The 23,171-nt window shown below is 43.6% G+C and overlaps 1 protein-coding gene across 8 annotated transcripts in view; it reads left to right on the top strand.

Moving 5' to 3' along the window:
- LOC311434714 (uncharacterized protein) overlaps window positions 1-23,171 on the top strand; it is a 54,228-nt gene that overhangs the window by 10,024 nt on the left and 21,033 nt on the right. For 4 of the 8 annotated variants that reach the window (XR_014691660.1, XR_014691661.1, XM_084515040.1 and 1 more), the window contains one exon: window positions 19,830-20,109. The gene's annotated coding sequence lies outside the window, so the exon portion shown is untranslated. Of the gene's footprint in view, window positions 1-5,653; window positions 5,748-6,262; window positions 6,539-7,457; window positions 7,520-19,525; window positions 19,556-19,615; window positions 19,741-19,829; window positions 20,110-23,171 lie in introns of those variants that run through there. The other 4 variants (XR_014691662.1, XM_084515036.1, XM_084515039.1 and 1 more) reach the window with 4 other exon arrangements.

Raw genomic sequence — 23,171 nt, 5'->3', positions numbered from 1 at the left:
ACAAGTGCTCAGAAGCAATTACAGGGATATCAAAGAAAGCTCAGCTTAATTAATACATTTTCCCTGCTGGTAGAAATTAAGCACGTTTTCACATTTTGTCCGAGTGATTTAGGAGCAATGTTCACATTTCAGTGGAAGCTAAGCATCAGATGTCTTCAGGCATATGTGTCCGCCACAGTGATATCTAGGTGCTACTTCCACTGTTTGGCACGGTGTCTACATAGTGCGTGCTTATGCAAGAGAAGTGACTGAACTGGAATAAAACAGCTTAAAAGGGAGGAGGTGAGTCTGGGGGTTAAGGTGAAGAGTTACTTGGGAGAGATTAGATTATCTGCCCATCACAGGGTTCTTCCTGTTTGTTTGTCTGCATCATTTTCCAAAATATCTGGTGCTGGCCTTTGTCAAGATAAGATGATATGCAGGTTAGATCCTGTGTGGTCTTGTCCATCGGGAAGGAAGGGCGTTTGGCTAAGTTAAGTAGCTGAGAGTTGCAGAAAGCTGGTCTTGAAGGGAGCTTTCAGCTGAAGATGGATGAGCTCCCCTGCTTTGTGGACCCGTTCCCCCTGTTACCTGATTTCTTTATGACAATCTGGCAGTCGCCTTAGCTGGTCTCTCACTGCGAGACAGTCAGCGCGGCACTCACAGCGCTGCAGGAAAAATGAACCCATTCAGACCAAGTAAAACACTTGGAAAAACACGCAGATGTCTTTTTTTTTTTTTTTTTTTTTTGGTAATGGATTTTTTTTTGGTGGGTCCCAAGTTGCGCTTCCTCTTAAGGTTTTGCTTACAAAGACCTTTTTGTGAAGACTGTCAACCTTTTCACTAACTTTGGCAATTTTCTTCTGGCACCTCTATCATAGAAGAGGAGAGAGGAAGGGGCTGATGACAGGAGCCCATTAATTAAAATTAGATACTGTTTTAACATTGGTCACTGTCTTGAAGCTGTAGCAATAGCAAAATGCCTTGGTCTTTTTTCTTCCCCCACCTGGATGAAACAAAGAGGTGAGGTTCTACCCTGCACTGAGCCACCATCCTGTGCATTGAAATAGGGGTCTTGAGAGATCTGGCTGAGCTTTCTGGGTTGTCCGGGCAGATTGGTACCATCTGGAAGGCTGGCTGGGGAGGGGATTTAAAATCTGGACCCTGATACTGGCTTTTGAGTCTTCCATTTTTCTAAAGTAGCTTTTCAGTGGGAGTAAATGACTCTAATTGTATTGAAGGAGCTTTACTAATTCACACCAGCTGAGGAGTTGGCCCCTGAGGTCTGGGCTGGCCTGTTCTTTCTGTGTCACTTTTTTTTTCCTAAACCCAACATTTTGGATAATAGTGTAGAAATAGAATTCCTGGCTGCTTTGCATTCAATTTGAGATGCAGCAACACCTTTTGGGGCCAGTGTGGCTTTCACCAGTGGCTCTGCTATAAAGACATTTCTGCCTGTGGAGATGTCTTATTTGCCTGTTTCACCTCCATCCAGGAAAGGGACGATGAGATGGTCGGTTGAGGCTCTGGCAGCGTATGCCTGATGGTTCTCGCTCAGATGATTTAAGATGTTTTGGCCCTTTGTAGCAGTAGAATGAGTAGAAGGAAAAATACAGCTCTTCCTCTGCTTGTTTTGGGGTGGTTTAAGATTTTGGGCTGGTTTGGGGTGGTTTAAGATGCTGGGCTGGTGGGGATTTTGGCACTGACTTGATTGCACAGGCTCTGCTGTGTGGGCATAAAACCCCAGGCTGGAGGTGTTGAGGCTGGAAGCACTTTGCACAAATTTTTGTGCAGATGAGTGTACAGCACAGCTTTTCTTGAGGTAACCAGAGAAAGAATATTGCAGTTCAAATGTTAAAACTGAAGCATGTCTTTACTTTGCTTCTTTTCTTCTTTATTCTGCCTTAGTTGTAGAGTCCTTTAAAGGAGGAATAAGAAAAATCTCCTGCTTGTCACTCTTTCAGATGGTATTAAATGACCTTGTTGTGAAAGAAAAAGCTAGTTCTAGGTAGCAGCTCTGAAGTTTTATTGTTACAGTCCAATCCTGCTCTTAAAATGAAGAAAATAAAAAATACAAATGTATACAAACAAGGAAGACGGGGAAAAGATGTAAAGAGTGAAAGATAAGAAAATGCTGCTTCTGATGCTTGCAGCTCACTTGCTGGAAAATCAGTTTGCAATATTTCTGCTTGTTGTGAGCTTTAAAGGAATTGGACCAGATGCTCGGCACATGTAAATCTTGCTCCGTTGTATCACTCTGTACCTGGCCTGTTTTCTTAGCTTTCCTCCAGTCAAAGACTTGCAAGAGGAGATTTTTTGGTGGCTGAGAAAGCCTGACCTTTATTAGGCAGGAGGTTAAGAAGAGACAAAATGGGAGATGGAAGAGACAGACCTAGAGTGACTATTAATAGGAATGGAAGTTTACATCTCAGGTGTTGCTGAGGGATTCAGCTGCACCTGATGATCCCTGTATCCTTATCTGGAGCAGAGCTGCTCTGACAGGCATGCTTCTTGTTTCCCTCCCCTCAGAAGGGTGGGACAGCACATCTTTTAATATCTGCAGGCAATATAATCAGGAATGGCTGAGCATCAGCAGGCAGAGATGGCCAGGATGCTTGATGGGGGCTTGTTCGTGTAATTGTGGTGGAGGTGGGACTCGCCTCTGTGCTTCTCACTGCTGCCGCTGTGTTTGCACCTACTCCCTGCTCATGCACAGACAGCCTCTCTTGTATGAACACCACCCTGGCATGGCTAAAACGGTCCTCTGACCTCACTGCACATTTCTCAATAACCATGTCGTTTCCTCCAGTTGGAGCCCATCAAGTTGTCATTACTCACTTGGGTTTATTTTTACAAACCATTTTTACATACGATGTATATGTGCTGAGGTGTCTGCCTGCTGCCTTTCACCTGCTTGGGACAAGGAAAGACGTCATTGTGAACTTCAGTACAGTGGTTCCTCTACATAAATATTTTATAAAGCTCGCAAGACTCCTTTGGGGTTGCGAACGATTTGTCCCGTCAATTCAAAATGTTACCTAATACCAATAAATGCTAATAAAGAGCTTGTAGCTGGCATCATGTACCAAAGCACTAAGTATTTGTTAGGAGTCACCTGTGCAAGTGCAAGGCCAGCCAAAATAATCTCCTAATCAGTTATAAAAAGTCTACAGTACTTGTCAGGAGCTCAGTGTGGGGCAATAGCATTGAGAGTTGTGGTTTCTGGCTGAGGCACTAAATCTGTTGCACATGGAGACAAGCCAGAGCAAAAGGTCCTCACTGGGACCCATTCTTTTCCCCATTTGGGGCAGGGGGTGGAAATTTGAATTAAGAATAGATAATTAATTCATGTTTATCACTGCTATAGAGGGAAGAGTGTCAGGTATGCTGTTTTGTGAGGATGCATCTATGAGTGTTTTCCAAAATTGCTGTCTCTTCCAGTGTGCCAGGAGTGTCTGTGTGCTGTTTCTCATGTGCATTCAATGGCACGTGTGACTCAGCATGCATGAGGCTGCTCAAGGGTTATCTCAGGGTAGTAATTGTTCATCAAAGGCAATCTTCATACCACGTAGGAGGTTTTCCCATGTGAGGAAACTCCCAAATTTGCCACTAGAAGTTGCTTTATGGCTCTTGGCTGGGTAGGGTAAAGACTTTGCAGAGGGGAACAAGCCACTCTGTCTTCCATGTTCCACCTAAGTTAGTACTAAAACTTTATTTGATATGTCCAGTGACTTAGGACTTTAAAGACCCTTTTGGCCTACCATCATTCATGGGTAAGTATGTCATCTTTCTGTGCACTTAAGTGGAAAAAGTTGAAGTCTCTCCAAAGAATATATTTTTGACCGGAGCTGGAAAGTTTAAATGGTGACTTTTCAGGGAGCTTTTAATAGGAGTTGAAATCAGGAAATATCAGAATATGGCTCCTGAAGTGCATTCTGTAATCAAAGGGGAACGTGCTTTTTTTTTTTTTCTTTTTTTTTCCTTTTTTTTTTTTTTTTTTCCTCTAAGCATGCACTTACTGAGCTTCTATGATGATTAATTAAGGAATCTTTCTTAGGTTGTTCCATCTCAGAGTGATAGGTGGTTATAGGGGTCATAACTGTACTGTACGCCAAAGTTTGCTTCTGTCCCAGGGGAATGCAGTAGTCTGTGTGACACGGTGGGACTGCTCAGCCTTATCACCTGGGATGCTCCCTGCTGGTGTTTCAGTGCTAGCAAAGTGATGCTTTTTAGGATTAGGAGCAGCTTTGTCCATTCAGACCTGGGGTGCTTGAGTTTTGTGTAGCCCAGAAGAAGGGCTATGTCTGGCAGCCCCTTCCTACTGTTTTTTTTCCCCCAAGGATCTTCAGATCTGTGCTTGGGAGCTTGTGGACTGGTAGGATTTTTCTAGTTGTCTTCAACCTTCTGTCTGGTGTTCCTGTTTGTAAATAAATAAAATAATGGTAATAAAAAAAGGTCATCAGATGTATATCACAAGCACGCCCTGTGTGAAACCTTATGGCATCTGATCACGTTCTTATCAATAGATATGGGGGGAGCTGCATTTCAGTGGTGTTTCAGGCGCACATGGTTTGTGTTCAGGGCAGTCTGAACATGCCACGTGGCAAGAATGGTTGGGCCCATCTGCCACCAGCCTTCACCCTGGCTTTGGCCAGCACTATGGCCCTGATACGTCTTAGTGAGACACAAGAGTTTGCCGAGCATGCCGCCAATCTGTGTGGTCCTGAAACTCAGCATTTGGGCAGGCAAATTCTGTTTGGTGTTCCTAAGCTATGAATTTGCCTGCCCGCAGCTGAGGCTGCCTGTTTGAGCCCTTGCTGCTTTGGCTTTGGCCTTCTATAAATATTCAGTCGGTGTAACTTTTTCTTGGAGCAACAGGCAAAAAATAAAATAAAATCAAAAATTGTATTTTAAAAATGGTTGTCTTCAGGAAGACAGTATAATATTTATGCTATAGGCATTCCCACAAACTAGGATGGGTTGAAGTATGCTTAGCCTCTGGTTTATGAAACTGAGGTCAAACGTGACATGTTTCCAGATGACAGATTGTCAGGATTGCTTTGCCAAACCACATTACCAAAATTCTAGTCCTTTGTGCTTCAGCACTGTATTTATTTGGGTTGCAGTTTGAAAGTGGCAGGATGAAACCTGCTGCATCTGCCGTTTTTTATGTCAAGGGTAACAAAGTGTGTGGTTGGCATGACTGGACACTAAGATTTGTGCAGCTGTTCATGGTTTGTCTTCATTTTCTTGTCGAATTTTTACACTTTCTCAGAGAAGGAGGCTTCGGATAGAAGGAGACTTGAGGCTGTGTGCTATGGAAGAGGTCACAGGTCTGTAAGAGGGCTGCACAAAAGGAGGCCCTGAGCAGGATTTGGGATGCGCTGATGTCACTTGGACTCCCCCAAGGCACCAGGCAGAGCTGAGCCTGCTCACTGCTGGTTTCTTACGAAATTTGGCCAGGATGTCTAGCAGAGAAGTAAGAATGACCAAGCAGCACTGTGTTACCAGACCAGCATGTGAGCAACCAACCAGTGCGAAACAAAGACGTGCAGCTATGGAATGGAAGAGGTTTTTCTTGTTATTTGCTAGGGGCTATGTCATTATCTGCACATGGTGAGGTCTCGCTTCTACCACACTAGTAATGCACATGTCTTTTTGGCTAATCCTGCAGTGACAGCACGTGGGTAGATGGTGACTGAAGAATGGTTTCCCTTGCTCTGCTAGTGCTTCGATTCTAGCGAGTGTAAAGCTTCAACTCCAATCAGGTATTGCAGGATTTTTTTAATTTAATTGAAATTTCTTTGCAAGACACTCCAGAGTAAATACCCTAGATTGCAGAACACCGTTGGTAATATGGAACATGTGATTTATTTTTTTTTTTTTTTAACAAACTGATCCGGGGAAATGTTTCCACGCTGACAAAAACAGAACAAATGTAGGTCAGTGTCTGAAGGAGATGAAAGAAGCCAAGTGTAATGAGAGCCTATTGTTTCATGCTGACATATGCAGGAAGCTTGTGGAGAACGAACATCAAACTAAAATGTGAGGAAAAAAGAATAGAAGGCATGAAAATCATCATACTCAAGAAAACAAAGAGATCACAGAAAGTTAAGGGGCATGCTAAGAAATCTGCACTAGGAGGCTAAATAAATGAGTTTCACATTTCCCCTTCACATTTCCCCTTCTCCCTTCTCTTCGATTCTCTCCCATTTGTCTACTAGGTAGCAGCCTCGTCTTCCTTCCAGGAATACTTTGATTTTTTTTCCATCCTATCCTGCAGATGCCAGGGCCTAGAGAGATCCAGATGGCAAACAGACCAGAAGAAAACGCCTCTTCGCTGTTTCACTTCTCGTCTTCCTCTCAAGTTAAAACACATGAAAGATCTATTGAAAAGAACAGACAAGTCCTATTTACTTTTTAATAAGTAAATTTAGTTTACTTATTTAACAGAAGTTAATCCACTGTTCAAACAGCTGGAATAAATATGAAGAAGCAATTTAGAGTCTAATTCTTTGCTTGCGTTCACCAGTCTTACAATGGTGTATTTTTTTGGACTTCAGAGGCATTTTCCTGACTTGGGCAATGGGTATGGAGAATTGGACCTTCGTACTAATTGTTTCTGCCACCCATTGTCATCTGTAAACATATTCCATGGTTTTGGCCAGCCAGTGCCTTCCCCAAAATTTCAGCATGGATCTAAGAGACCTAAATCAATTCTCAGCTTTGGAATGAATAGCTCTGAGAGGAGAGCATTGCGTCCTGAATGTTTATGGATGGGGCACTGGTGCGTGTTTTCCTACTGACCACTTCCTTTTCACAAAGCTTTTTTTCCATCTCTGGTAATAGAAAAACATCTCAGTGGGAAAGCTGTCTGCCTAAATCCTGCGATACCCCATTGACTTGAGTCATGTCACTGGGGGCTGCCCCAAGGGGGACTGCCCTGGTGACTGCAAGTGTTCCCAGGATTGTCCCTTGCTGTACCCTTTCTTAAGCAGGCAGGATCCCAAATTTCCACCCTGTCAGACTAACAAAGGAGTCCTGTGACAACCTGATGGGTGTTCTGTGTGCTGCTGTTTCCGTGTGAGCTCTGAATTCCCAGCACCATGGAAGGCATCATCTGATGAGAGGTGCTGGTGGGCCACAGATATTCCTTAGAGGTTCAGTAGTTTTTCGCAGTGAAGTTGGGAGCCCTGGCAAAGAACAAAAATTTCCTATCTGTCATCCTTAAAATGCAGAAAAATGAAGCCCAGATTTTTGGGTTATTTTAGGGCAAAGGGTGATGATGAGTGTTTCAATGCACTTAGTGATACATTTAAATTGGTGATTTATGCAGCTTGACATTGACTTTAATTTAGCTCATGTTACAAGTAAAGTAATTCAGTCCTTAATGAAGTGTACTCCATATGACATATTGAACATGTGATCTGACAATCAGTGGCTTAAAACCAGCCTAGGTCATATTTTCTTGTGTCAGTGGAAGTGGGCTGTCAGTTCATAAACCAAGCCTGAGGTATGCTGGCCTATCACTCTCACTGAGGTATGGTGCTGAAGCCTGGGACAGACATGCATTAAAATAAACTTTTCTAATCAGTTGAAGGGAATGGGGGTGGTGGTGGAGAACGTTAGCCGAGCTGTTATATGGATGAAAGTGTGATGTGCACATGTGTGTACGCATACGTATTTACTTGGGATTTGGCTGTGTAAGTGTAGAAAAAGGGTTGATAACAGAAAGATTCAGGCACCGATCTGTGCGAAACTTTGGATGGCATGGCAGAGGAGGGAAAGAGTTTGGTATGCATGTTCCTGAGTAAATTGATAATCTCTGAAGTAGTACAAACTATGCTTACCTCAGCTCTTACGCAGGTCCAGAATAAGGCTCTGTGGTAAGTGATGGAGAGCACAGCCATGCTGGCTTTGGGAATGGTTCAGGGGACTTTATGCATCTGCATTTCAAAGGCATTAACAGAGCAGCTCCCAACGGTAAATATGCAAATCTTTTTAACATTTGTGAGGAGATTCATTCTTGCTTGCATACAGAGAACGAAGCAGAAGTTTTAAGTGATTCCAGTAGGCAACACTTAAAAATGAACAAGCTTGCTGCAGCCTCTGTCAAGTCACAGCTGTGTCATTTCTTAGCGCAGAAAGTTGACTAAAAGTAACGTGGCAAACTTTTGCTTTCTGTGCAACAAGGCTGGTTCAGACATCTACATCATCCTCTTCTTTCCTTTCTTCTTATTTTACAGAACTGCCAAGAGTACTTTTCATGTAGGCAAGCGTGGGATTTGGGGGCAAGAAAGAAGGCAACAAGGGGAATTAGATTCTGGGTCAGTTGTGAAAATGGTATCTCCCCCCTCACCCGCCTGTTTTTTTTTTTTTTTTTTTTTTTAAGTGGGGGGGGGGGAGAGAGGGGGAAGGACAGATGTTGCTGTGTCCCAGAGCTCTTTCTGGGAAGAGGAGGACAAAAGTTGTAATAAAGGAGAACTTGTCAGCTGAAGGCATGTCTTTGCTAAAAGGGAGGAGTGTGGGAAAGATGTTAGCTTGGGTTAAAATAGCACTGCAACTGAACAGCCTGAGTTTTAACTCTGGCTAAAGTGAAATTATCCTGAACTCCCCCCATCAGCTTGAACTTGAGATGCTGATCCAAGTGAAGTGCCCCTCACCGAAGCTACCTTGATTTTATCGGTGTTTTATCCCCAGGCGAGGTATCTGCAGCAGCCTGCCTGGTTTGCCACGTTGTTTTGCAGCCTGCAATACTTTGTGCTAGGGGAAGGCAGGATCATGGGCAAGGCAGTGGGAAGCAGCTTGCTTTGAAGAGAGGGCGAGAGGGGAAATAAAGGTGGCTTTTCACCAGCTGCTAGTAGCCTGAGCAGTGAGCTGCAGGTCTGAGCTCGGCTGGCGCCCTGGGACGGAGGGTTCAGGTCTTGGGGCAGAGTCACCGGTCAGAGAAACAAAGGTGCATTTATTTAAAATGGGAGGCATGTGGCTGCTTCTCATGCTTGGTTCCAGCAGCTCTTGATTTTTTGGGGTGCTTAGCAGCCTCGGGGCTTCTTAGCTGGGGAGAGAATAGGGTTGGTTACAAGGGAGAATGGGCAAAGCAAAGATTGAAAATATCCAGAAAAAAAAGTGAATTTAAAAAAAAAAAAAAAAAAAAAAAAGTAAGAAGAATGCAGTGAAGGATCCTCAACTTTCAGGGTTATATAAATGCTTGTGAATAAGCATTTGATCTTTCACCCTAAGATGTACTTAATACAATATATCTGACATCTTGCTGTTTTCATAACCATGCCTAAAATTCTGGAGTATAGCAGGGGGCCTGTGGAGACCCAGCCCCAGAGTATGACACTTTATTATAACATTATGCGTGACATAGGTTTAGTTTTCTAAGGAGCAAAATGCAGCATCGTACATCAGAACCCAACTGGAGAACGGTTTAATTGTTAATGAAGTATTTGTACACTTTCATCCAAATAGTTGATTGATCAAGGGAGGGGTGTTTGACTTTTTGGTGGAAGACATGGTAATTAAGTAGAAACAAAATACTTGACAAAAAAAATAAAAAAAAAAAATCCCAGGAATAGACTGCATAATCACAGGTTCTAGCTCAGCCCAACTCTATACAATTTCATACTTGATTTATTATGTTTTAGTCTGGGAGCTTCAATAGTGTCTAAAAGTTTGATAGGCAAACCCCAATGAGATTCTCCTTGTTCTTTTGAAAATTGCAGGAATTTTCTATTTACAGCATCACTAGTGATCAATGGAATTTTTGGGACAGTTCAAGAAATATTAAACAGGCTGAGTTTGCTCTTTATGAATTAGCCTGATGTTTATTCAGCAGATCATTTTTCATCGAAGCACAGTATTAAAATTTCACTTGTTTGTTATAGGGTTGTCAGAAAGAAATCTATTTCCAAAAATATACATTTCCATCTCCCAGTACCGTTTCTTTTTCTGCTGTAGCTGAGGTTATGTCAACACTCCCAATGTAAACCCCCTCATTTCAAAGATTAGTAATGCTGGCATCCTTAGCCTGGACTCAAGCATAGCAGAAACATAAAATAGGAGCAGGTTTTGAAACAATCACTTTCAATGTTTCTGCCTCCCGTACGAAGTGTCACTCTGTACAGAAAGCAGTTGTGTTCAGCCTCTGCTGCAAAGTTACAGTCGGAAGAATGAAGTTGAGTGGACCTTCATGTTGTCATTATACCATTAAAGCACTTGTGTCTCAGAAGTTTAAACTGGCTGCCTTGCTAAAATTTAAAAGTCAGACCCTGCTCAGGCTCAGTAACTTTTTCCGAAGGGTTGTTTGCCATGCATAACCATAGTAACATCACATGGGGCCATGCCAGGACTCTGGGATGGTGCATGCTTCCCACTTGTTGCCATCTTTTGGGTCCTTCTGTAATATATACATTTTAAACAAGTATACAGCTGTGTATTTGCTTAATCTGGAAATGTTTTGGCATCCCCCATGGAAAAATAAGGGCCAGGCCCTGGACGAGGCTTAGGAATGCCAATGTGGTGCTGTAGATTTCATCGTCTTCTTTCTTTATCAGCCTTGTTTCCAGCCACTCAGTGGGGCTGAGCTGGACCAAGAAGGAGATGGTTGTAAGCAGTGCCTTTCTGGTACCAGTTAAGCACTTGAGGACAAAGCCCTGAGCATTGCAGAGCTGCTGCACGGCTCTTCTTTGTGGTTCACTGGTTGCATGTGCAAATCTGCTCTCGTGAGTTGGGGCATCCAGCATAACCCAGGGACCCCTTCCACTAGAGGTGACAAAATTGGAGCACATCACATGCAAGACTGTGATTTAGCTTCTGTGCTTGGCATCAAAGCCCTGTACCCTCCTGCCTGCCACTGGCAGCATGTCCTTGGCCTATGGGGAGGACAGGGAAACCTACAAGCAGAGCACCCGGTGCTCCTGTGCCCTGCACACAGCTAACCGCTCAGCTGGATTTTGCACAAAAATGGTTCATAAAAGGCTGAGATGATGGAGGTAAAGGTGGCATGGTGAGAAATTATCTTGAGGAGACATCAGAGCCCGCACAGTATACCTGCGTGAGCCTTGGTTCCCAGCCCTCATAACCATGTCCAGCTGTGGCATGGGTGACTGGGCCACCAGGTCCTCCTGGATGCGGTCCCTAGCTGCCTGGTGAAGGTTAAATCATTGAATAAGAGAACTGGTTGTCAAAGTCTGTTTCCTAAGCTGATTTTAAAGAACGATACAGGTGACAATAGAGTGGCCTCTGGTGCTGTTGGCAAGACCTGCAAAGGAGACTGATGTAATGAAAATGATGCTTCAGATCAGAGGGACAGCTGAGCCCTCCTGGAAATCCTGACCTTGGGAACACCTAATGAGCAATGCTCAGAAAAAATGGTTGAAACTGAAGGTGAGGCCTCTAAAATGCACAGCTCCCCTGGGAGAGGGAGCAGGAGCTGGTGTGCCCAGGTGAAGCGGGTGCACAAGCACGTAGCCCTGAGAGGTAGTTCTGTAAGAAAAGGAAATGTGCTGAATGCCTGAAGGCTCAGAGGGAAACAAACAAAACCAACCGAAAAAGCCTGTAGGAATGAGCAGCTCTCTGACTAATGTGCATGGGAGGAGAGGCTGCTGCTTTTGGTTTGTACGACCTCTCCTTTCTGATAGCTTGACTCGCCAGTCTGAGGAAGGGCAGGGCAGCAGCAGGTGTCTCCAAGGTGCAACTGAGGAAACGAGCAGGGTCGCAGTTTGGGTGGTGTGGACCTGTCTCTATACGGCTGTCAGCCCACACAAACATGCTTCTGAAGGCAGGTTCAGAAACCAACATGTACGCATTCTTATTTGGCTCTCCTTTCTTTGATTACTGCTGTCTTAAGTGGAGACCATGTCTAGATGTTCCTGATTGATGCATATCCAGTAATTTGAACACTCCGCCTGGAGTCTCTGTGATTTTGCATGACAACAGGATTACATTTATACAATTAATTAACGTTTGCTTGACCACTTTTATCCAATTTCTTTCTCCAGCACATAAAAGAGAACCTGACATAAATTTCTCTTTCAAAACAATTGACTTAGCAACTGCTGACCTTCTGTTCTGTCATTCTGAGGATTGATTGGATATTGTTGGATTGTTTCATTCTGCAGTAATTAAACATAAAATTAATTATGCTAGTAACCTATTATTTCTTTGAACCAAGGACTAAGTCATTTGTTTTTGCTTGGTTACTCTGTGGGTTCTGACATCAGACAGCAAAATCTTACTGTTACAAACAAACTAAATAGTATAAAGGGAGCAATTTAATAACCAAAATATAATATAAAGACTTCTAATTTCCGTATGGCTGGCCTATTGCATTAGGTTAATATAATTTGATCTATAAATCTTTTAAACCTTATGATTTTGTAATTTAAACATTTCCTGGATGGCTAATCACGCAGGGAAAGAATAATAATAATAATAAACTAAAACAAAACATGAGCCAAAAATATACCTTAAAAGTAGATTAAAAAGATTAGATAGGAGGAGCATTTGTAGAAGGCTCAGCGAGCCTTGGTATGGCTGAATTTCTGGAGCTTGCTGCTTGCACAAGTCAGCCTGCGTTCAGTCTGGTGCTGTTGCAGAATTTCCTTTGTTACGATGAAAGTGGTGTTAGATATGTTTACATTGCTAGTATTTGGTGAAGAAAGGAACATCAGAATGACAAGTTGATATTATCAAAATATATGTGCTCATGGACACCAAAATAGTATTTTGTGGTTTTCATTAGCGCAGGACATATTAATTTAATTAACGTGATTGAATGTTGTATCATACCATGAGGCAGATACTGAACCCTCGCTTATTACTCACCCACGGGCTATAAAATGCTATGGCTGGCAAAAGGGGTGTGTGTTTGTGTGTGCCTGCACTCCTAGATAGGGTTTCATGTATGTGCTTTACCCTGAGCTGGTGGGGATAGTGCAGCAGTAATCCTCTTAAAAAATAAAAAGTGGGGAAAGGTAGAAAGAGGAAAAAGAGGCAGTGAAATTGGGGATCATGGCATGGGCTGCAGGGAGCTTCCTACAGGATAGTGGCTTGGTGGTGCTGCAGAACGGCTGGGTCCCTACTGGTGGTGGCTGTCCTCTTCCAGGCTCATCAGTTTCTTTCTAGGACTTGGCCTCCAGCACCGGCATCACCCAGGGTGTTTTACACTCCAGGCTGGTGCACTGCAAACGTAAAACCTTTGATATCTATGGCTACAAATAAAGGATGAAGCTATGGTACTGAGTCTTCAAAGTTGGTGCTTCATGTCCCTGACTACATTTGTCACAATGGGGCTACCAGCCAGCCTTTGGTGGCACACAGGGAAAAGGGCACATGGGAAACACTGCAGAGCCTCAATCTCCCTGTCAGGTTTGCCAGCTACCAGCTTTGCTCATACCTAGAGCTGGCTCTGACGAAGCTCTTGTAACACCTCCAGGTTGTTCCATGTCTCTTTTTTCTCTTTAACCTTAGGAGATATTAGCTGGTAGCCACCTTCTCGCGGCTCTTGAATCTCTCTGCTTGAGAGCTACACTCTTCTGCCATGACAGGACATATATCAGCGGCATGGGAATCTTGAACGTAAATGACTTTTTAATTGTATGACTCCACATAGCCAGTTGTTGAAAGATGCAGCGGGCAAAGAGAGAGAGCAATACTTTACAGACCAAATACAGATACCAATATATGAGCCCTTTGTTCTCCTTCCCCTGCCCTAAGGCAAGTAATACACTCAGGTCTGTGGACATCGAGCCTAATTTGATCTCACTTACCCCAGTGAAACTATATTGACTTTGGTGGAGACACTGCTTCCAACTGATATAAATGAGAGCTAACTAATTCTTGAGGCCACTAGCTGTTGCCACTTGGGTCCAGGAAGGCATGCAGCAGCTACAGCTGCCTGTTTGTCATCAGCTGAGGAATGCCTCTTTTGTGGCTATGTTTTCCAGGCACGTTTTTCACCGTGGTGATGGAGGAATTTTGGCTAATGAGTTGTTTCGAGTATCTTAGCATTTCTGCAGGAGCAGCTTGATAAAAGCCTGCCATTAGCTCATGGTTCAAGTGTGCAATCTCATTGCCCACAGGAGTAATGGGGAATTTTTTTCTGGAGGATGCTGTTCCCTAATAATCTATTTTTCCAAGACTTTGACCTGTGCTGACTCTGCGTGAGATCAGTCATCCCCATCTGTACTAAAGGGTCTTTTGTCCTCTCTGAGCTTTGCCAGCTCCCATCCATCCCAGTCTCTTAACTCCCCATGTGTGTGTGTACCTTGCTCTCTGCTTTTTAACCTCAGTGCTTTATTTGCAACCACCTCTTCAGGGGAGTTCAAGAGACAGTGTTACTTTGTAAACCCCCATTTGAAATTTTTCTGTGAGAAAGGTTGTCCTGGACTCTTTCTGTCTGCATGCCTGCAAAGTCACTGTTATTTAATTTAAGAAGTTAGATTCCCGAGATTTATCCTTAAGAGCGAATTTCAGGAGCTGATTGTGGCATCCTCAGAGGATGTAGGTACCCACTTTTTTTTTTCTTTAGCTTCTATAGATTTTTAGTTATTTTTAATTTGCTGTCTCCTGCAAGTATCTTAGGACTGCTTTTTAGCAATGTTTCGAGGTAATGTAGTAGGTGAGGAAATGTTTGCCAGCATTTGCATCTCCAGTCTCAAGAACTATCTCATATCTCTAGAAAACCTATTACATCACCAAGCTTTTCAGCATGATGGTGTGATGGTCTATGTGATCTTTTCCCAAATACTGTTGCTCAGATAGCAGCTGACTTTCTAAAACTGCAAACTTTGGCCTTGGCATCTTAAAGGACACACCCCTGATAGTCTCTTTTGCTCTGTCTCAAACAGTCAACCTGAAGGGCAAGCAGAAATCAGGGCTCTGCAAGGCCCGTTGTGTATCACAGAATCACAGAATTTCTAGGTTGGAAGAGACCTCAAGAGTCCATCATCGAGTCCAACCTCCTCGTACCCACCTGCCCCACACGCTCTGTTTCACACCACTTTGCTCCAGCTGCACATAAACAGCTTAGCAGTGAGTTATGCTTTCCAGCTGACTGCTGCTGGTTATAAACCCCGAGTTATTTTTCATGAGCAGACCCTCTGAAGCTGTTCTTGGTGTCCTATTTGATGACGAGAGGAAGAAAGCGTGTTACAAGTTTCCTCACGGATAGTCAGTTGCTGCTCCTTATGGAGCCCTTATGGCTTTGGGGATAAAAGTCCTGACTCCGCTGCTGACCTGCCCCAGATTAGAGGGGCTACTCTGGATCTTTTGGAGCTCTTCCAGGAAGTAAAGCTTGAAGGCAGGCACGCACATTGCCGAGGTCAGAAATGGAGGAGAACACGGAGCACAAACTAATTTTTGGCAAGTACAGATCAAAGCAGGACAAGGTAATAGAGCATACAATCCAGTTCGTGGGCCTCCAGAGCTAAACCTCAAAGGAAGCGACTAAAATCAGCAAAAGAAGAGGAATAAAGATCACTGAAGTGAAAACTCTCTCTTCTTTTCCCCATCTGCCTAACTTTTATATGGAAATTTTTTGCATATTTGGTTGACTCACTTATGGAGAACTTTGCCCATGTGTCATCTCCCACAGACAGGGTGGGCTGGGACAGTGCATGGGGAATGTCCCACACTTCTGTTCTCCCCTGGTCAGCCAGTTCTGGTCACTTCTGGCCAGGCAGACCTTTGATCTCCTAGGATCCAGTGTTTTGTTTGCTTACTTTCTAGTCCCAGTTTGCTTGCTTGTGCTGGTGGGAGTGCATGTTACAGTTGTCCAAAGCCACTGTGTCTTCTGGCCTGCCCTCTCGAGCAGGCAGCCTACAGCTAAGGCAAGCAACTGCCAAATGCCTTCTCGTGATCTGTATGATGGAAAAGTTCACCTGCAGTTTTACCCCTTGTGTTTATGAAGTTGAAAAACCATGCAAGTTTGTTCCCCTGCTGCTTTGTTTTGAGTTTTCTCATTTGGAATGAAAAGATAAGGAAGAAAATTACCTGGGCAGACCTGCTCTGAGAACAAAGCACCTGGAGTTTCCCTCTGATAACAGGCTGCTGAAGAAAAAAGTTAGCTCCAAATCAAACATCTATGTCAATGTGCTCTATGGTGGACAAAGAGAGACCTCAGTGTTACCATGTGGCGCTGGTGTTTTCAGATTAAGACGGGGGATTAAGGAATTTTACTCAGCAATTTGAGATGCTTTGTTAAGAATGGGGGAGATTTGAGCTGCTTTGTTCTCAAACCACATGTTAGTGAAAAAGCAAACAGGCACTTAATCCTGACAGACAGCAGAACTTGACATCGGTTCCTCCCTTGGGAGGTGACCAGGAGTTCCACATGTCCGGTTAAAATGGTTGGTTCTTCTTTTTTAGGAGTCCCGTCCTCCACCAAAAGCTGGGCTGCACGCCGTACCTAGCCACTACATGGGGCTCTGCGGGGATCTTGCTCTCCCCAACAAGAGTTAGCATTGGAAAGCATGCAAAAGGTGCCAAAATTGTTACTGAATAGGGCTAAAATACGTTCTAACTTCAGGTCATACCTCTAGTCTTAAACAGGACCATGCCAAAAAAAAAAAAAAAATCTGATAATTTTCCTGTTTGGGACTTTGGCTGGCTTCCTGTAACAATAAAAAATATAGCAGTCGACATATAGACAGCTGAGTATATACATGCTTGTATACTGCCCTCTGACACAAACATTAATGTCTTATATAGATCTTTGAGGTTCTTTTAAACATCTAGTTACATTTTAAGGTCATGTCCTCCGAGGTCATTGATGTAAGTGTATTTGTAGAAAGAAACAAACAGCTCATTGAATTTGGTTTCCCATTTTAACATATATCAGTTAAATTAAATACGCAATGTTATAATGTCTGGCAACAAACCCATTTTCTGATGTATAAAATTTGACTTTTCCCCTCTGTGTTTATGTCATAGCTAATACACAAAGATAAAGTGCATATACTATACTCTGCATATTTACTGAACTTTGGCAAGTCACTAAGAGCCAGTACTCAAATCAAATTAGAACCACCCGATTTATAAAACACCCTTCTAAACTAATCTTATTATATTAAAAAGGAACTCTAGGCTGATATGAAGCCAATCAATAACTCATGCTTCCCGCTGCAGAGCAAACATCAACTATCCCTTTCTAATCTTTGTGTTTTGCCACCATTGCAAACCTGTTGTGAAAAGCTGCTCTAGAGCATTACTTAAATAAACAGGGTAAATGCACCCAAACATGAATGATCTTGCTGCCTGCTTATTTTCTCTGCAGACACTGGGTATAAGGGGGGGGGGGGGGGTCCTATTTTTTTAAAGGGATCTACTCCAGGTAATTTGATTAATCTTCCAATTTGATTCTATTCCAATTGTAGAATGCATTTTTTTTTTCCCTTTGGCTTGATTCTGCAGTCACCCATGTGCCCCAGTTTTGGTGAAAGGATTACTTACATTGGGAAAGTAGGGTTGGCCTTTGTTTACATGTTTATTTTCTGAAAAGATATCCCATCTTCCTTCCAAAACTGCTTTTTATTTTTTTTAACAGTCTATAACCTGCACAGGGCTGACTATATCTTTTTGTTTTTTCTAAGTTTTCAAAGAACAACAGAAAAAAATAATTTTTTGGGAGGGTGGAACAGTGAGGTAGGGGGAAGAAAAGAAAAACTTGGCCATCCTTTTGAATTTTCATATGGAAAATAAAATTGGTGACATATAGCTTCAAAAGTATTATTAATATCCCCATTTATCCCTTGTAAACAGCATGTGAAACCTGGCAGTGGTATAGTAGGGTCTGAATAAGAGAATAGCAATTTACTAATTCCCTTTTAAAGACTAACAGAGAGTTCACAAACAGAGCTTTGGCACACTGCTTAATTCAGTTGCTCCATGCTTCTATGAGGGTTTATTGACTATATAAGGATCAAATAAGGGGTGAGCTGAAATCAGAAACACAGTATTCATTCATTTAACTCTGCTATAGTAGAGCAAATTCAGGGTGACTCAAGGGACACAATGTCTTGTAAAACATATGTACTTAATATAAGGGTCATAAAACTTATTAAATTAAAAGCTAGGTTAAAAATAGGAAGAAAATTTATGCTGCTGTCTAAAATAGCAATAATTTCCCTTTGGCCTTTCCCTTTCCAACTAATATGGGTTCTAGTTTTGAAAAAAAAATAGTCAACTGGTAAAATCTTCATTCTTCACAAGTGAATGCAAGTCACTCTTTACCAGGTGAATTGTATAACTAATAACATAGCACAATAAATAAAAAAGGGGGGCTGCTGCCAACTGGGAGGATATATTGCATCATTGTTGACCACACACGAAAACCTATAGCCATCCATTTGCTCTTTGGTAAGGAACAGTGGGTAGTTCTGGGCCAACAGAGCACGATGGGAAGCCCCTTTGGCCACAGACTAAGGGTGACAAAGGGAAAAATCCCCTTTTGTCTTTCCACAAAGAGGCCCTATCACTGGTGGGTTGCCAGCCAGGGTCCTCTTTCCACGGCAGTTCAGTGGTAGGAGTGTAAGAAGCCCCTCTTGGGTGAGTGTCGAAGGGTTACTTGGGAAAGTGAGACACTGTGCATCCCCTCCTGTCCTTGACAGGCATATCAGCAGGAACGAAGTGCTGAGATGAAGTCAATGTAATTATCCCACAGTCCTGCAGAATGACAGCAGAATTTAGCTCCTTCGATCAAGGGAACCATTTTCTATTAGAGACATGGTGTGTGTGTGGGGGGTGGGAATAAAGTGTTGTGACTTAAATCCTCCTCTCTAACCTCTAAGAAATCAAAGTGATGCTGGGCCATCCTTGACTCATGACACTATCCAGACCGCTCCTAGCTGAGAGCCCCTTTAATGTTTGCTCAGTGGCGTAAGTTTTTAAGGATGGGTATGAAACCTTGAGTGTGCTGGAATTTAACATTTTTTCCCCCATTCCTTCTGGTCTCTGAAACCGTATTGTCATAGTTTTTCTGTTTTCTGAATTCAAAAATAAAAATTTCAGAACACTGAAAAGTTGTTTACCTTTAAGCTACCACTTTGTGTTGGCCAAAGCAAGCTTGTTGCTTCCTCCTGCCTGCTTTTTTTTTTTTTTTATTTTCTTTCCTCATCTCCACTCACTGCTTGAATGGGCAGTGGGCAGGACAAAGGCCACCTTTTCTGGCATGTTTTTGTGCCATGGATAATACAACCAGCCTCAATTCCAGTCCCCTGTGTGCTATGAACATCTATTTTTTTGCACGCTGTTTAAACAGTTCTGCACCCAAATCTGTCACCCGTGACCTCATTAAGTTGCATTTAATCACCCAGGGATGCCCATCAGGCCTAACCCCATCATTTCCTGAGGAATTTTCCCCTGATTTACTTAATAGCTCTAAAACACTAAGCGGGAGACCTCTGGTTGCTGTTCCCTGTGAATGTTGGGTTACTGGCATTTATGCTGTGTTTTAAACAAACAGCATATTGCAGGAATGCTTGTTTTGAAAAATAAACTCTGGGCAGAAGGAGTTAGTTTGTGTCAGAGCCAGACTGGTAGCAATTTGACTTTCTCCTGCAGATGGGAAGAGGTCAGGCTTTTGGGAGGGGGGGGGGGAAGCAACGTTTCCCCAAATAGTAGCTAGTGTTTCAGAGAGGAGAAAAACCTGCCCCCAAAGTGCTGGCTTCTCATGGTGGTGCTTTGGGAAGGGACAATGTGATCCTGGGAGACCTCAAGTCCTGTGTCTGTCCTCCTGGGCAAGGCTCTTCTCTGGATGTTAATGTTTTTTTCTCTCTGAATTTCTATTGTTTTTAGAGAGGTGAATGTAGGAAGGTTAATCATTGGTGTCTTCTGTTTCTTTCTAGGAATCCCCTTTCTGTGTGCTTATAAATCATTGGAGATTGGCAGTGATGAGGCCGCTATGACTGTGAGCCCTGGGATGGGATAACCAAGGATGGACACATCCAGGAGGGACAGCTTAACCTCAAGGTGTCTGCAGTTTCCCTACTAATATTGGGCTGGATTTGGGCCACCTGTGAAGCTGCCCTCCCAGAAGGAAATGCCAAGCACGGACATGGAGCAGCATTTGCAAAAAAATTGTCTGAGGAGCACAAGACAAAGATCCTGCACACTCAGCGTGACCAGGTATGACTTTGTGCATATATATATATAAATGTATACCAGCGTGTTTTTTGCTGAATGGCTTGCTGTCATTTTGGGGGAGTGATGGTGTGGAAGGGGGAAGGTCTTCCATTTTCACGACCACCTCTGTTTTTCTACTGTGTTTCTACCCCAGTGTCGTATCCTCTGTTTCTCATGTAATATTCCATGAAAGATGGTAGGCTTGGTAGCACAGCGTGAAGCCAGTGAAATCACTGGAGGTATTTTAGAGGGAAATGTGATTTCTTGCACATTACGCTGCTTTCCTCTGAGAGAGCTCAGCTTGCTCTTCAGCCTTCGAATAGCACCTTGTCCTGACATTTTCCAGGAGAGTGTATTTTAGACTTGACCTTTCAGTCCTGCTGATAGGATCACAACAAATTCGCTGGCACCACCTTCAGCGCTGTTTCTTTTCTTTGTCTCACTGATGCAGTAGCTGGGCCACTGAGATGGAGAATGGGAGTCATGGGTGCAATGCATTTAGGTGGGTGGGATGAAACAACATCCCATTGCTCATTCTGGATAGCCAATATAATCTAAAATTGCTGCTAAAGTCCTGCTTGCCCTGCAGTATCTCATTAGGAGGCTTGTAATGGTGGTCCTGGTGAAGCCAGGTGGGTGGTGGAGGTGCTTTCATGCTCATCACATCGGGGGCTGTGTGGCAAAACAAGGTGTTCAAACTTCTGAAAAGGTAGTCTTTTGAGAGCCCTGTGGCTGGGCTACAATATGAATCATTTGTCCATGGGAAGGGTCACCAATTAATTAGCAGTTTTATTAAAAAAAAAAAAAAAAAAGAAAAGAAACTGGCAGCCCTTCTGAAATTTAAGCACATTGTTCATGGTGTAATTATAGATGAAATATTAGAGAAGTGGACTAATTACACACAATGCACTTGAGCCCAATTAAAATAGCATCTGCAGTGAACGTAGGGGTATTCTCTTTCACTAATAAGAAATACTTTCTTAACAACAGAAAATAAAATAGCTAAATTGGATATGCAGTTGAGATTATAAATATCCTATTAGCATATAAAATGAGGATTAACCTTATTTAATCACTGCTTGCTTGATCATCAAAAGTCATGTTTCACCTCTATAATGTAGCTGTATCCTCTCTGAAGAAAAAAAAAAAAAAGCAAGCAGAGTATTAATAAATTTAGCTAATTAAGTGTTTTTTCTCATCTGCTCAGTGGAGCTGGTGGGGCAAACCGCCTGCCCCTAACCACTTGGCTCTTCCCCATCTTGTTTGAGGCCTGAGCTTGTTATCAGACAAGAGGTATTGGTGAAGATGTAGGACTTATGGTCTAACTGCTTGGTGTGTGGGTTTGTACACCGGGCTCTGGCTTGCGTGGGTTGGAGGGAGCCATCATACCAAGGGTTCCTCGGGTGGTGAAAAGAGACAGGGAAGAAGAAAAGAGCAGAAAAGATGGTTTCCAAAAATTCCTTGCCAAGTGAAGCTCTGCCTAAATGCTGGTGTGTCAGGGCCCATTCTCACTCCAGCCGAGTGGCTCTGGGTGTCAGGCTGGATGGGTTTACTGCAGGTCCCTCGCCGCCAGTGTCCCTGAAAGCCAGCTGGTGCATGAGGGGCCATGCTGCTGGCTCGGCAGGGAGGTGCCACCTGCCAGCTGGCTGCTCCAGCACCGGCCGACAGGGTGCTGAGCACAGCAACCTGACCTCGAACCTCTCCTATAAATATTCAGCTGGTCCGGTGTGTGCAAAAAAGTGTGTGCTCTAAGCAAGGGGAGGGCCCTGAATTGGTTGTTTTTGGAATATTCTCTGTAGGAAGTGAGCCCTGCAGTGTGCTGCTTGATGTATTCGAGGATTGCTCGGCAGGTTTCGGAGCTGGATGTGGAGGTTCACCTCTAGCTTCATCCATCCTTCTGCCAGCTCTCTGTGCAGCAGAAAAGAGAGGCAAAGTCATCCACACCGAGTGGTCGTGCCGCATTCCCATAAAACAACTTGCAGAAGCTGTGTTAGAAATGTGCTTGTGGAAGCACTCCCAGAGGAAGGGCTTGAGTAACGCCATCCTCGCTGGGCTGAGGCAGGGCCCTACAGCACCACGGGCACACGTTCAAGGGCTGCTGGCCCCAGTGGGCTCCAGGAGGGTCCAGGCAGAGTAGAAGTCTGCTCTCGGTCTTTACCTAGCAGAAAGCACACCAAATGAGCTGGCCATCACGTGCCCCAAAACCTGGTCTGGTGCCTGTATTTATTAAGAGAAATGTCATGCTGTGACAGATGTCTTGGTGAAGGTGAATGCTACGCACTGTGACAAGCCCCAGGGACCATCTCAGCTTCTCTTTGACTCCACATGTTGGACTTTGGTGAGAGTGCAGATGTTGCTATCAAATAAGAAAATCCAACAACCCAAACCAAAATGACCCCAAGCCCTGTTCTCCAAACACTTTATACTGCAGTGCTTAAAATGAATGAAGTACTTGTCTGGCCATGGTGGTTGTGCAGATGGGGATGGAGGCACAGAGAGCGACGTGTTTGCTTGAAGCTCTTCTTTGTGAATTGTTCACGCCAAGATACATCCCAGCATCATCTCGCCTCTGTCCTGACCCTGTGCAGAAGCGTGAATTTTCCTCTCGGCCCCACAAATGCTAGTCAAGTGCACCAAGGGACGGTATTTTTATTTATCACATCCAAGGAGCCACAATTGGAGGTTTCGCAACAAACTGGGCTCAGCCTGTGATTTACAGTAATGGGTAAGAGCACTCTGCTGGCATGGCCCTGGTGTTGCCAAGTCTTGTGATGGTTGCAATGATTTTTCCTTACTGCCACACTGCCTGGAGCAAAGTGTTCATAAGCGTTTCAGCTTTTTTTGTTGGTAGTGGCAGTGGAGGGCTTTGTTTTCTTGTATTAAGAGCAGCTTTCCATCCCTTAGGGCAGAACAAAAGAGCTTGGAAGCATGCTCTCAGTGTCCCCACAAAGGCTCAAAAGGCAGTAAGATTTTTTTTATTTTTATTTTTTTCTAAGAAGCCCCCGATTTGTTTTCCCACAATTGGTTTGAGTCACTCTGGCACGAGTTCCTTTCCTTTCTTGCCT

This window comes from Aythya ferina, assembly GCF_964211825.1.
Source record: "Aythya ferina genome assembly, chromosome: 3".
Classification (NCBI taxonomy): Eukaryota; Metazoa; Chordata; class Aves; order Anseriformes; family Anatidae; genus Aythya; species Aythya ferina.
This window is presented reverse-complemented; position numbering and strand designations above follow the sequence as displayed.